This window comes from Triplophysa rosa, linkage group LG23 (genome assembly GCF_024868665.1).
Source record: "Triplophysa rosa linkage group LG23, Trosa_1v2, whole genome shotgun sequence".
Taxonomy (NCBI): Eukaryota; Metazoa; Chordata; class Actinopteri; order Cypriniformes; family Nemacheilidae; genus Triplophysa; species Triplophysa rosa.
This window is the reverse complement of record NC_079912.1, coordinates 1,061,815-1,077,100: the sequence shown is the minus strand read 5'-3', so window position 1 is coordinate 1,077,100 and position 15,286 is coordinate 1,061,815.

Sequence of the window (15,286 nt, the reverse complement as noted above, 5' to 3'; positions counted from 1 at the left end):
GAAGATCACCATTCCAGTCCCCCACTAGTAAAGCTTCACTCTTCCCCCAATTTACATTGGCAGAAGAAATACTTTTAAAATCATTAACAATCTTATCCAATTTTTCTACATCATCATTTCCATTAACAAAAACAATAACATCATCAGCATAGGCAGATAGGACAAAAGAAACATTACATCCCGAGAAAGTTAACACTTTTAGTTGAGTTCTTATTTTATGAAGCATTGGCTCTATAGCTAGAGAATACAACATTCCAGACATAGCACATCCCTGCCTAACTCCTCGTTGAACTTTAAAGGGTGCACTCAAACCACCATTAATCTTAAGAACACTCTCAATGTTATTGTACATAGTCTTAATAATTGATATGAATTTTGGACTGATTCCAAACGCTTCCAAGTTGTTCCATAGGTACGAGTGTTCTACTCTATGAAAAGCTTTCTCTTGATCAAGAGAAATCAGTCCACACTTAATTCCCAAAAGTTTGGAAGCATCTAAAACATCTCTAATTAATGCGATATTATCAAAGATAGAACTATTGTGAATGCAATAAGACTGATCAATATGTATCAATTTACCTAAAATATTACTCAATCTGATGGCCAGTTTTAGATAGAATTTTATATTCCACACATAAAAGAGAAACGGGGCGCCAATTACCAATGTCTTGAAGATCACCCTTTTTGGGTAACAAAGTGATGACTGCTCTTCGGCAGCTTAGTGGCAAGAGTCCTCTTGTCAGACTGTCATTCAGAACAGCCAACAAATCCTCTCCTATGACAGGCCATAGAGTTTTGTAAAACTCAACAGGTAACCCGTCAATTCCTGGAGATTTACCATTGTCCATGGTCATCATAGCATTGTAAAGTTCTTGCAATGACAAGGCAGTTTCCAGCTCCTTATTAGTCGCCTCATCCACTTTTGGTAAACCATCAAAAAAATCATTAGCATTTGCACCCCGTTCCACCAGTTCCCTTTTATAAAGTTCTGTATAGAATTGAATTGCACAATTGCTTATCTCAGCATGTTCAATGAGCTCTTTTCCTGTAGCTGAGCGTAAAGAATGAATAATTCCGCTCTGACCATTTTTCCTTTCCAAATTGAATTTTTTTTTTGAAGGAGCATCCATTTGAGCTGCTGTTTGGAAACGTGAACGAACTAGAGCTCCTTGTGCTCTCACTCCCAACAGGTCTACCAATCTAGCCTTTTTTCTTTTAGATTGACAGTATATTTCTTACTTTTTGTTGATGTTATTAACTCTTCTAAAAACGTAATCTCAATTTCCAAACTCTTCATTGACTGGACTATATCTCTAGTAACATTCAGAGTGTACTTTTGACAAAATTCTTTAATTAAAACCTTCCCACAATCCCACCAGTGCTGTAACGAAGTGTAAAAAAGTCTTTGTTGTTTGAAATTGTTCCAAAAATATGTAAAAGTGTCTATAAAATGTTTATCATTCAACAAAGATGTATTAAAAAGCCAGTATGCACTCTTAGAATTAACAAGTTTCATAAAAGCACCACATAAAACCAAACTATGATCAGAAAACCCTACTGGAAGAATTTTACAAAACTTGAAAAGATTACATTGATGTTGAACACCATAAAATCTATCAAGCCGTGCCAAAGAGAAAGAATGGTCCGCATTGTGAACCCAGGTGTATTGTCTATCATTTTGATGTATACTTCTCCAAATATCACACAAATCATGGGTTTCAATCAGTTGTTTAATAGCCTTTTATGAAGCAACGTGTGGTTCTACATGATTTCTATCTAATTTATCATTAGCTGTACAATTAAAATCTCCACCTAAAAACAACATGTCTTCAGGATTTAAATCTTGCAAAATAGTATCAACATTTTTTAAAAACAAAATTCTTTCTGAACCTTTTGTAGGTGTGTAGACATTTATAATCACCATAGTGATTTTCTCAAACTTGATTTTAACTTTTAAAAGATGTCCACCAATCACATCATTAATTTCACATGATAAAGGTATAAAATGTTTAGAAAATAAAACAGCCATGCCCCCACTAATAGTGGATTAATGACTTAAAATAATCTGCCCATCCCATTCTCTTTTCCAATCTACTTCATTTTTAATATCACTTTGTGTTTCCTGCAGTAGCATAATATCAATTTGTTTTTGTTTAAAACACTCATACACCATCATTCTTTTATGACTATCTCTGGCCCCATTTACATTTAGCGTTCCAATTTTAAAATTAATCACATTAGTTTTAGACACCATCAACAGAAGGATAAAACACGCAGCTATCAAATTAGCTAAATTAAATGTTAGCAGTTTCAACATCTTTGACCTTTTTTTAAGTTTATTTACAATTCTCCGAAGACGGTAAACCTCTACATCTTGAAAAGCCCCTTCTCTCATTAAGTATCTCACATCATTGATAAACTGTGTAACGTTACACTCAGGAAAAAAATCCTCAACCTGCACACCTTTCAGTCCCTTTGTCTCTTTCAAGAATTTACTAATATCTTCAGCCTTATATAGACAATCTATATCTTCATTTTGCGAATTCATAGAAAATTCTGAAATCTGAGATAGATTTGAATCAGAGGAATCTCCATCACTGTCTGAAACCATATTCTCACTATCAGCATCATTCATCTTAACCTGCTTAACAATTTAATTACGTCTATTTGTCTTCCTTTTACCGGGAATTTTGAAAACCACCTGGTCTTTCATCTCAGCATCATTTCTATCTGCTTCATCATTGTCATGTTCCACAACAGCACAAACACTCTGGATAGATTCGTTTTGCTCATCGGACTCTGAGAGCATATCAGAGTCACTAGGTTCAACAAAAGATTCCGTTAAATTCGGTTCGTTTTCGGAGACCGCTACCACTAGCTACCCGTCCTCCTCGTCCGCACTCGCAGCTGTGCCTTCGAAGCCAGCTGGCGGAGGAGCGGGGACAGACCGCTCTGTGCTTGTCCCTGCAGCGTCTGCTTTATCAGGACAAGCACGAACGAGATGGCCCATTTTTCCACAATGAAAACATTTCATTGTAGTATCAGAAGTTGCAAAAACAGTATAATCAAACCCCTCGAACTTAAAAGCCAGGTCAATTTCGTCAACTCCACTTCTCAGATCCATGAAAACTTGTCACCTAAAAGAACCTAAATGTTTTATCAAAGGTGATTTACACCGTAGAGGGATTTTTTAATATTTTAATATTAGACACTAGTTTGCCGTATCTTGACAATTCTTGAACTAATATTTCATCTTTAACGAATGGTGGCACATTTGATAATATTATCCTTTTTGATGGACTACTCAGTGGAAAAGCAGATACAAGTGAGCCGTATAATACGACACCACTTTGAACAACCTCATTTGCTTTTTCGATCGTTTTAAGAAAAAGCACAGTCGAGCCATTCATTCGTGAGGCTGAGACAATATTCTCATGTCCGACAACTTCTCCCACCGCCAAACAGCACTGTTCCACACTGCCTTTAAACTCAACTTTAACTCCATGCCGCCGAGTCAGAGCATCGAAACCCGTGCACTGACACGCCATGGCTCCCAGCAAAAGCGCTGGTTACAAAAACAAACTCTAAATAAACAGTTAACTAAATCAAAACACATAAACAACCACAAACAAAGAAAAAAAGAAGGAAAATAAGTTTAAACACGCGTCCAAACAAACTCTCTCACTCACCACACTTCCACTCGCCCCACAACACTCATGCATGCGCAGAGAGAGAGAGAGCGAGAGAGAGCGAGAGAGAGACAGAGCGAGAGAGAGAGAGAGAGAGACAGAGCGAGAGAGACAGAGCGAGAGAGATAGAGCGAGAGAGACAGAGAGAGCGCGAGAGAGAGAGGTCATGCACTCCTGAGCTCCTGCTGTTTTACTCCAAACAACATTAGTACTGGAATATTTGGATATATTTTTGGATATATTTATATATACTGCCACCTGGATTATAGCTGCTGACATCCTCAACATTTATGTGTTATTTCTTCTGAGAAACTTTATTTGTTGGACTGGATTAATTCATCGGAACTGAACTCCCCTGGAAATCACACAATCTAAAGGACTCTGCAGCAAAGGATTACAACAAACAACACAGGATTCCACAGGTGAAGTACAATTAAACAAAACCTCACTGAATCATTGGATCCTAATGCTGATATAAGTATAAGTGTTCATTTAACCAACAAAAATATAGAACCATATTTATATCTGGACTGGCAACTGTAGAAAACCTCAAACAAACACTCAGGGAAAACAACAGCTAACAAAGTCACAAACTTGCTCAACAACAATCAAGATTTCTTCTCTGGAGGTGTGAACTGCAACTGTGAAAGATTCTAAACCAAACAAAAGGATAAACTGCCCACGGAAAGGTCAACAGCCTGTGAACGGACAATCAAATTACAAATTCTGATTGGAAGATTATCTAGATCGCTGTTTGGAAAACCTCACATTAATTTAAATTACAAAGACTAAAGGCAATACAGCGAACCATGGATGGCTGTACTTCATCAGAGGGATGGGACATCAGCAACCTGACCATCACCTACCCAGATGACATAACCAGTGAGACTGCAAAAAAGAAATTCAAAACTAAATTGATCAAAGAATCCTCAGAGACACTGAAAGCAGACTTCATGCAAGTAAATGACAGGAAAGTAAAAGCAGACCTGCTCTTTTACACAGACCACCCAAATGCCTGGCACTCAGCACTCTGCTCTGCCTACAAAGACTTTAAAATGTGTGGAAACAAAGCCATGAGGCAACTATACCTGGACACCACACCAAAATTCAACATCAACCTGTACCACAATGGTACTACGATTCAGGGCTCAGAATACAGACTCGAACAATTTGAGAAAGCCTTTGCAAGCCTGAAAGTTTTAGCAGAGAAAGAGAAGTCTTCTCTGCCTCCAACAACAGCAAAAGATGAAGAAATGACATCACTGCCATAAACACAAAAAGCCCCCCCCCTCACCCCACACACCCAGATCAACTGTGCCTATTCAACACATTCAGGAATGCCTCTCACAACTGGAGATGGAAATCACTGAATTTAAAGAAAGCAGACTACAAGAAGCAGACACCTCTCAACAGCTAAGACAGGAAATGAAGGCCCTTAAAGAGGTGAACGAAAACAGAACAGGAGTACTAGAGACAACTGTAAAAAACCTCCAAAAAGACAACAAGATTCTCACTGACGAAATGTCTAAACTGAAGAAGGATCTACTAGAAAAAGACACTCTCATACACAACATTAATGCAAAGCTGGAGAGCTTTATTCAAATCACTCAAACAAACCCTCTCAGATGCTCATCCACGGGCTCACAGACGGACAAAGAACAAACCACTACAAAGAACTGTCAGAGGACCAACGACAACACGGTCACACAGCCAGCTCAGCACGGTTCTCAAAAACGCACCCATCAGACCCCACAGCACTCCCAGAAACACCAAGCCCAGAAATTGCAACCACCAAAAACTGCAATTTTAATAGATTCAAATGGAAAATTCCTACAGCACCAAAAGCTCTTTCCTAAGCATGCTGTCAGAAAATTTTGGTGCCCTACAACCAACAGTGCACTCCAACTGCTACACCAGTCCAACTTACACAACCCACAGAACATCATCATCCACATAGGAACCAACGACCTTTATAACCAGAGAGAAAGAGTGGCTGACGTGTCGTAAACATGGCAAAGAAAGCCCGCAAGGAAGTCCCACAGGCCAGTATCACCATCTCCACATTGCTCCACAGAAAGGACTACCCCGCTGGCCTGATTAGCAACATTAACCAGAAGATCACTTCTGCATGCTCCAGCCTCACAGCAGTCAATGTTGCACATCATCCAAGCCTAACAACAGAAGACTTATATGATCATGTGCATCTAAACCAAGAGAGTGTAAGAACCTTTGCTAAAAACCTGAAAGATTCAGCTCTTGGAAGAAACACACCATCATCTCTCCCACAGAACCAGAACACAAGACACAGTAGCCATCACAGTCACAATCTTACAACTGCAAAAGGTCGTCCAATAACAGAGCAAACAACCACACCACAACAAACTGAAACTCAACAAAGTACCTCTCAGCTCTGCATCAGCCAACCTACAAACATGGGCTCTTCCACCCACCAACCAAAGGTTCCTGACAGAACATCACAGCCCCTCTCACCATCACAACAGTCCACCTATGCTGAGATGATGAAAGGTAAACAACACACTGGCTCCATAGACATTACAGAGGTGAAGTTTCTCTTATATCTTATCTGCTAAATACTAGGTTAAGCCATCTGGACTACCAAAAACACTTCATTCCACTTACTATGGCATCATTTTCTGTAAGCTCTTGGAATATACAAGGCCTCTACTCTACAACCTTAGGGGCCAAGACTCTAAAAACAGAGTTTCTAAAAAACATTAATAATCAAGACATCATTATCCTGCAAGAAACATGGTGCAGATCAGACGTCGACACTTACTGCCCTACAGGATACATGGAAATTATACTGCCATCCCCCAAGAACTACAATGTGAAACGTAGAAGAGACTCCGGAGGGGTTATCATTTGCTATAAAGAGACTTTAAAAACCAACCTATCCATACAGAAGAAGGACTCAACACATATCTGGCTCAAGCTCAAAAGAGGCACCATAGACTGTGATAAAGACCTCTACATTTGTGCAGCTTACATTCCCCCATCAGAATCACCATATTACAAAGACAATCATTTTGATCAACTTCAGACAGAAACCAGCCATTTTCAGGCTGAAGGCAATGTACTGCTGTGCGGAGACTTTAATGCCAGGACAGGCTCAGAATTGGATATTATAGACACTCATGGAAATAATCATATTAATAATCATATTATCATCTCACCCCCAGCACCACATCACAGAACAACCCTGACAGGACTGTCAACAAAAGCAGTAGGGAGTTAGTGTGTCTCTGTCGAGGTCTGGGTCTGTATGTGCTTCATGGTAGGATCCGAGGGGACTCTTTAGGTCGATACACATACTGCTCAGCTCTTGGTGCTAGTGTTGTTGATTACGCCACACAGATATAAATCCCTCCTCTTTACGTGCATTCACAGTGAGACCACAGTCCACCTTATCAGATCACTGTCAAATAAACCTGTTCCTAAAGAAAACTCAACAACCTCATAGCGCCAACCAAAAGCCCAGCGATCTGATCAAACTGAACCCAACACTTAAATGGTCACCAAAATGTGAATCTGAATTTATTAGTGCCATTAGCTCAATAGAGATCTCCAACCAAATTAATAGATTTCAAATAACACCGTTTACGATGAGCAAACCCGACATAAATACTGCTGTACATCAAATAAATCTTATTTATGATAGGTGTATATTTAAAGCTAACCTACTATATAAAAACAAGAAAACTAAACTAAAATCTGGTGATGAAATCTGGTTTGACAAAGAATGTAAAATGAAAAGAAAACAACTCCGACAGCTCTCCATCCTAAAACACAGAGAGCTGCCCAAACCAGAAATCAGACAAAACTATTGTGAAGCACTTAGGGACTAAAATACAATCCATTATAAAAAACAACATTACCTTAACCATACTCTCAATGAAATCCAAGACTCTATTAATAATAATCAATTGTGGGAAAAATTGAAAAGTCTAAATAAACAACAACACTAGGATATAGCCGTACAAAATGGAGAACTGTGGAAAGACTACTTTAAAAACCTGTTCAGAGAAATCTCCTCAGATAGTCTTACACCTGATCAGAAATCCTACAAAACAAACTAAACCAGTTAGAATCGACAATCAAAAACAACCAAAATCCTCTCGACTATCCCATTAGTCTGAAAGAATTAAATGAAGCACTAAACAAACTAAAACCTAGGAAGGCATGCGGTTTAGACAACATCAAAACAGAAATGTTAAAGCACAGTCCTACAGTGATGCAGGAAGCTCTCCTAAAACTATTTCATCTGATATTACAATCTGGACACTTTCCTGAATCCTGGAATACAGGCTTAATACAGCCACTGTACAAAAGCGGAGATAAATTTGACCCCAATAACTACCGAGACATTTGTGGGAACAGTAACCTGGGGAAGACCTTCTGTAGTATCCTGAATACTCCAATTCAAGCTTTCCTTACCAAACACAATGTCTTCAGTAAAAGTCAGATCGGATTTCTACCAAACCACCGCACCACCGACCACATCTACACACTACAGGCATTAGTCAATGAGCACGTCCATCATAAAAACAAAGGAAAAATGTATGCATGTTTTGTTGATTTAAAAAAAGCATTTGATTCAATATGGCATGACGGCCTATATTATAAAATTCTACAATCAGGCATAGGTGGAAAAGCTTATGACATCATTAAATCTATGTACACAGAAAACAAATGCGGAGTTAAAATTGGTGATAAAAGAACAGAATTTTTCTCTCAGGGGCGCGGAGTAAGACAGGGATGCAACTTGAGTCCAACTCTGTTTAACTTCTATATCAATGAGTTAGCCGTGTTACTGGAACAATCTGCAACAGCCGGTCTCACGCTAAACATCTGAGGTGAAATGTCTTCTGTATGCTGATGATCTGGTGCTGCTGTCAGACACCGCCGAAGGTCTACAGCAACACCTACACCTGCTGGAGAAATACTGTCAAAACTGGGCCCTGACAGTCAATCTGAACTAAACTACAATGATGATTTTACAGAAAAAAGCCAGATTACAGGATAACAGATACACATTCACTCTGGGAAACACTACAATAGAACACACTTTACACTACAATTATCTCGGCCTAAAAATCAGCGCGTTTTACGCCATCAAAGGCAGATTCAAACAGATATTCCAGTTCCAGTCTGGTGTCAAATCTTTGATAGTGTGATTATGCCTATAGCTCTATATGGCTGCGAGGTTTGGGGTCCACAGTGTCTGACAGATTACTCCAAATGGGATAAACACCCCATAGAATCCCTGCATGCTGAATTCTGTAAAAACATTTGAAGAGTTCAGAGAAGAACACCAAATAATGCATGCAGGGCTGAATTAGGCAGATACCCCCTGATAAGACACATCCAAAAATGTTCTCTCAAATTCTGGACACACCTTAACTCAAGTCCTCCTAACACACTTCAATATGAAGCACTTAAAACCCAAGAGCTGAGACCTAAAGCCAGTCCCTTCTGCCAGCTGTCTCTGAAACTTCACTACGGCACAACCGAACAGAACCAAATCAGAATAAACCAAATGATCAAAGAAAGTCAAAAGTCATATTTAGACCATTGGGAAAAGGTAAGTAAAAACCAAAGTAAACTAGAATGCTATCGGACCCTAAACAGAAAATACAATGTGTCAGATGATGTCTACACTGTTGGAGATGTGAGACAGAGACGGATCCTGAGCGAACACAGACTCAGTGATCACAGTCTGGCCGTAGAGAGAGGCAGACACACACAAACATGGAGTCTGTGCCCACTGTGACACTGCTGAGGTGGAGACTGAGACACACTTTCTCCTTCATTGTGATCAATTTAAAGATGTGAGAGAGAAACACTTTCACAAAATGTCAAAGGTCATGCCAGAGTTTGATAGGTGTTGAGAAACAGAGCGAATGCAGATGTTAGTGGGGGAGAAGAGACACACATCAGCTGCTGCTTCATTCATCTATCTATCAGCTGCACAAACTACTGCCTTCATCTGCTACAATCAATGCACATCTACACTCTTGACTTTATTACATTCTCATCTTTCTGCCTGACAACTACTTTTGATATTGAGATTTTATTTCCATATTTCATTGGTTTACTTACATATACTCTATTTTATATTTCATTCTATATTTATGCCTTACTCAGCACCTTAGTTTAAATTTTTTTTTTTAATCTCATGTTTGTACTTAATGTATGTCTTAATGTATGTCTTTTGTTATATGTTCAATGCTTTGGCAATATTGTGAGAACACGCAATCATGCCAATAAAGTACCTTGAAATTGAAAATTGAAATTGAGAGAGAGAGACAGAGAGAGAAAGAGAGAGAGAGAGAGAGAGAGACAGAGCCAGAGCGAGAGAGACAGAGAGAGAGAGAGACAGAGACAGAGAGAGAGAGAGAGTGAGAGAGACAGAGCGAGAGAGACAGACAGAGAGAGAGAGCGAGAGAGCGAGAGAGAGAGATTTTTTGATTTTTCAAAACCCTTTTATTACAATACAATTAAAAACATAAAACCATTACCAAAGCAATCTAAAACAAGGTTTTTACATTGCAATTATAAAAATATTTCATTTCCAACAACAGAGCACAACACTCCTCTGTAGCACCAAATATTTTCAAAGACTAATAAACAATCTGTAGCCTTATAGAAAAGAAAATCAATTAGAATTTTTGATTTAATCATTGCTAAAAAAAACATTACAACATTATGATCACCCTTCTGATCCAATTTTTCTTTTCTACTCATATATATAGCCATTTTCGCTTTTCCTATAATAAAATTAAGCAATTGACATTTAAACTGATGACTTCTTGTATATCTAAAACCAAAAATTAAAATTTGTTCAGTAAATTTCTCATCAAAACAAATGAAAACATTTTTTAAAATATCAAATAAAGGCTGAAGTCTTGAACACTGCATAAAAGCATGAAAAAGTGTTTCTCTTTGGAAACAAAATGGACATTGTTGACTAACATTTGGATTCAAATGAGAAACAAAAGAATTAACAGCAATAATGCCATGTATAATTCTCCACTGCAAATCCCCACATCTTTTTGTTAATGGTGGCTTATAGAGTGCCCTCCACTCTGGTTTTACATTCTCTTGAATGTCAAAAAAAGAGCGCCAAGGTGTATCAATTCTTCCATGCAAACCTTTTTTGTTAAATGCTTTTACACAAGCTTTATATAGCTTTTTCCCCTTAACATCATACAAATTCATATTAGACACATGATCAGTTTCCAAAAAAACCCCAGAAAAACCTTCTACATTTGGAGATAAGAACAAAATTGGAAATTGATCCTTATCATTAGGCAAAAGTTTTTCAGTAAAAAAATCTTCAAGCATGCTCTTTTCCTTTTCAGTAAAAATAGACTGCAACTTCTGGAGAACTTTTGTAACGATTCGTATTGATTTTAAGCCCAAGAAAACAGACACATTTTCCACATCTTTAAAACTTGGTCCAGTTAAATTTATTAAAGTTCTTAATGTTGAGACCTTAGATCTACCAAAAACATCATTTAAAGTCCCACATGTATCTAAAATGTCCATACGAGCACCATAAACCAGAGGCTCTTCTAGAAGCCAAAAAAGTGAATCTGTTGTTTCCATTCTACTCACTTTGAAAAGATCCCACACTTTAAAAAGATTTCTATAAAAAATCGGAAGTCCTGATGTGTTGACTCTCTTAGGATCCAATAAAAACAGTTGCTTATCCAAACAGAGTTTATCAACAGATTTAAAAATACCACATGCTACTGATTTCCAAGTCAGATTTTCTGAACAGGTGAGGAAACGTTGTATGAATTGTAGTCGAAAAGCTGCAATTCTACTTTGTAGATGCATTAGTCCTTGGCCCCCTTCTTCTTTTGTTAAATACAAAACACTGTGTGGTACCCAGTGTAATCTGTCCCAAAAAAAGTCCAACAACACTGACTGAATTTTTCCAAGTAAATGGAATGATGGATCAACACAAGCCACACGGTGCCACAAAGAGGAAGCCACCAAATTATTAATAATTAAAGTCCGCCCTCTATATGATAAAGATGGTACAAGCCATTTCCATTTTTCTAGTCGACTCTTTATCTTTTCAATTGTACCTTCCCAATTTTTCTGAACAAATGCGTCATTTCCTAAATATACTCCCAAATATTTTAAACCTTCTCTTGTCCACGATAGCCCATCAGGAAGAGTTATTACTTTATTTTTCCATTCACCTAACATAACTGCTTCACTCTTGTTCCAATTAATTCTGGCTGAAGAAATTGTATTAAAATCATTTAACAACTTTGATAATACATCTACATCGTTCTGCTGATTAACTATTACAATAATGTCATCAGCATAAGCAGACAAACAGAGAGAAGTTGTACAATTTTGTAAAGACACCCCTTCCAAAACTCTCCTCAAAGTATTCAAAAGTGGTTCTATTGCAAGTGTGTACAATATCCCTGACAAAGAACACCCTTGTCTAACACCACGACAAACTTTAAAAGGAGCACATAAGCCACCATTAAACTTCAGTACACTTTCAATATCACAGTATAAAACTTTAATATATGATAAAAACTCAGAACTAACATTAAAGGCTTTAAACGTCTTCCACAAATAATTATGCTCTACACGATCAAAAGCCTTTTCTTGATCTAAGGAAATCAAACCCATATCAATACCAAACATACTAGATACATCAAATAAATCTCTAATTAGATAAATGTTGTCAAAAATTGACCTACCAGGCACGCAGTAGGACTGGTCAGGGTGGATGATCTCATCTAAAACCTTCCCCAAACGAGTAGCCAATACCTTAGAAAGCATTTTGTAATCACAACATAATAAAGACACAGGTCTCCAATTCTTAATGTCACTCAAATTGCCCTTCTTAGGCAAAAGTGTAAGGACCGCTCTTCTACAGCTCAATGGTAAAAGACCTTCAGCCAAGCTGTTCTTTAGAACCGCTAATAAATCCTCTCCTATAATGGGCCAAAAGGTCTTATAGAATTCAACTGGGATTCCGTCCAACCCAGGAACTTTACCATTTTTCATTCCTTGAAGAGCTTTGTACAGTTCATCCAGGCTTATAGCCTTTTTGAGCTTGACATTTGCTTTTTCTGAGACCTTAGGTAAATTTTCAAAAAAGAAATGTTCGTTAGTTTCATGTTCATTGTATTCAGACTCATAGAGATTTTCATAAAAGCGAACTGCTCGTTCTCTTATTTCTTTTGAGTCAGATAACAAAGATCCCGTTTCAGAGATTAAAGAATGAATAAATCTTTTTTGGCCATTCTTTTTCTCTAAACTGAAGAAAAATTTAGATGGTACATCCATCTGTTGTAAACTCTTAAAACGAGACCTAACCAGCGCACCTTGTGCCTTCATTTCTTGTAAGTCAGACAACGCAGTTTTCTTAAAGTACAAGGAATCAATATAGGTTTGATTTCCACTTGATTGAGCCATTTCTTGAAGTTTTAAAATTTCAGTTTCTAACATATTTATGGATTTAAATGTCTCTTTTGTGATATTTTGGGTGTACTGTTGACAAAAAATCTTAATTTGAATTTTGCCAAAATCCCACCATTTCTGTAAGGAACTAAAAAGAACTTTTTCATTTTTAAAACTTTCCCAAAAATGTTTAAAAACATCCTTAAAATGACCATCACTTAATAAAACAGTATTGAAATGCCAATATGCACTTCTTGGTGATATAGAGTTCAAAAAAACTTTACATATGACTAAACTATGGTCTGAAAAACCAACTGGATTTATTACACAACTCTTGACAAAACTGCAATGATGCTTGAAACTATAAATTCTATCTAATCTGGCTAAAGATAATAAATTATCATGAGCATGGGACCATGTATATTGTCTCATATTCCCATTTAAGAGTCTCCACACATCACATAATTCATTTGCTTCAATTGTTTGAATGAGCAAATTACGAGAGGGCATATGTGGCTCTACATGATTGCGATCTACATTCTTCTCAACACAATTAAAATCCCCTCCAAGAAATAAATATTCATCACTATTGCACTTTCGTAAAGTTGTACACAAAATATCAAAGAAATCAATTCTTTCAATTGGCAAATTTGGAGCATACAAACAAATAAAAACAAAAACATGTTTCTCAAAAAGAGCCTTAATTTTTAAAAGCCTTCCTTTTACAATTTCCTCCACTTTAACAGAACAAGGTGTAAAACTCTTAGCAAATAAAATGGCTACTCCTCCACTACAAGAGGTCTTGTGACTTAAAAAACTTTGACCATTCCATTCTTTTGCCCAGTCTGTAACAATTTTCTCATCACTATGCGTTTCTTGTAAGAAAAGAACATCTAACTGTTTTTGTTTCATCATTTCATATATCTCCATTCTCTTTACACAGTTTCTAGCACCATTCACATTTAAAGATGCAATACGGATCTCCCCCATGTGTAAATATGAAATGAAAAACAAAACAAAAAAAACAAATACATCGCTAATATATGTTAAAAAAAGGTGCAAATTAAACATCATTATTACTCAACTGATTCTGGATTTTCGTAACAAATTTCTTCAGTCGATACACTTCCGTATCCAAAAAACAACCCTCAGTCAACAACGACTTAGTTTTATCCACAAAAAGTTCCATGTCTGGAAAATATTCAGCAACCTGAACTCCTCTCTGATTTTTTGTTAATTTCAGAAACTTTTTAATCTCATCAGCACCATACTCATTGCATTTCCATTCACTTTGGGAACATTCCGAAACATTAGAGTCAGAAAAATCACTTTCACTTTCAAAATAATTTCCTTTATCAATTTCCTTTCTTGCTTGTTTACACGTTTCTTTTTTCTCCTTCTTTCTCCTCTTTAGGGGAGTTTTAAAAACAATTTGATCCACATCCATCTCACACAAATTAACATTGTCTCCTAGAGATTCTATGTCAGACAAACAATTTGTTGAATTAGCTTGGGTGTCATTCATCAACTCTTTTATAACGGTGTCGGGACCCAGGGCACTTTTCTTATTGTGCGCTCGACAACCTGTGCTGCACTTGTGGGCAGAGACTCGGCTGCACGAGCCGTATGATCTTTATCCTGCGTCACATTCTTATCTACTGCAACCTGTTTCGTGCTTGTGTTCTCAGGGCACGCACGAATTAAATGCCCGACTCTACCACAACCGAAACATTTCATTATATCAGTAGATGCGTAGACAGTATAATCAAAATCTTGAATTCTGAGTTTCAAGTTTAAATTAAGCTCTGTTTTGTTGTCATTCAGAATCATGTAGGTGAACCTCCTAAAAGACACCACATGCTTTATTAGATCTGATTTACTTCCAATCGCGATCTTTTTTACCGGAGCAACAACTCTTCCAAAACGTGACAGTTCTTTAATCAAAGCATCGTCTTTAACAAAAGGTGGAACGTTTGATAAAATAACTTTCTTTGTCGGTGTGGACAAAGGAAGCACTGGTGTAAATACACCACGAATCACTATTCCCCTTTCCACTACACTGTCTGCATTATCGACAGTGTTTAAAAAACAAACAACTGCATTACTCATTCTTGACGCTGCTAAAACACTCTTATGTC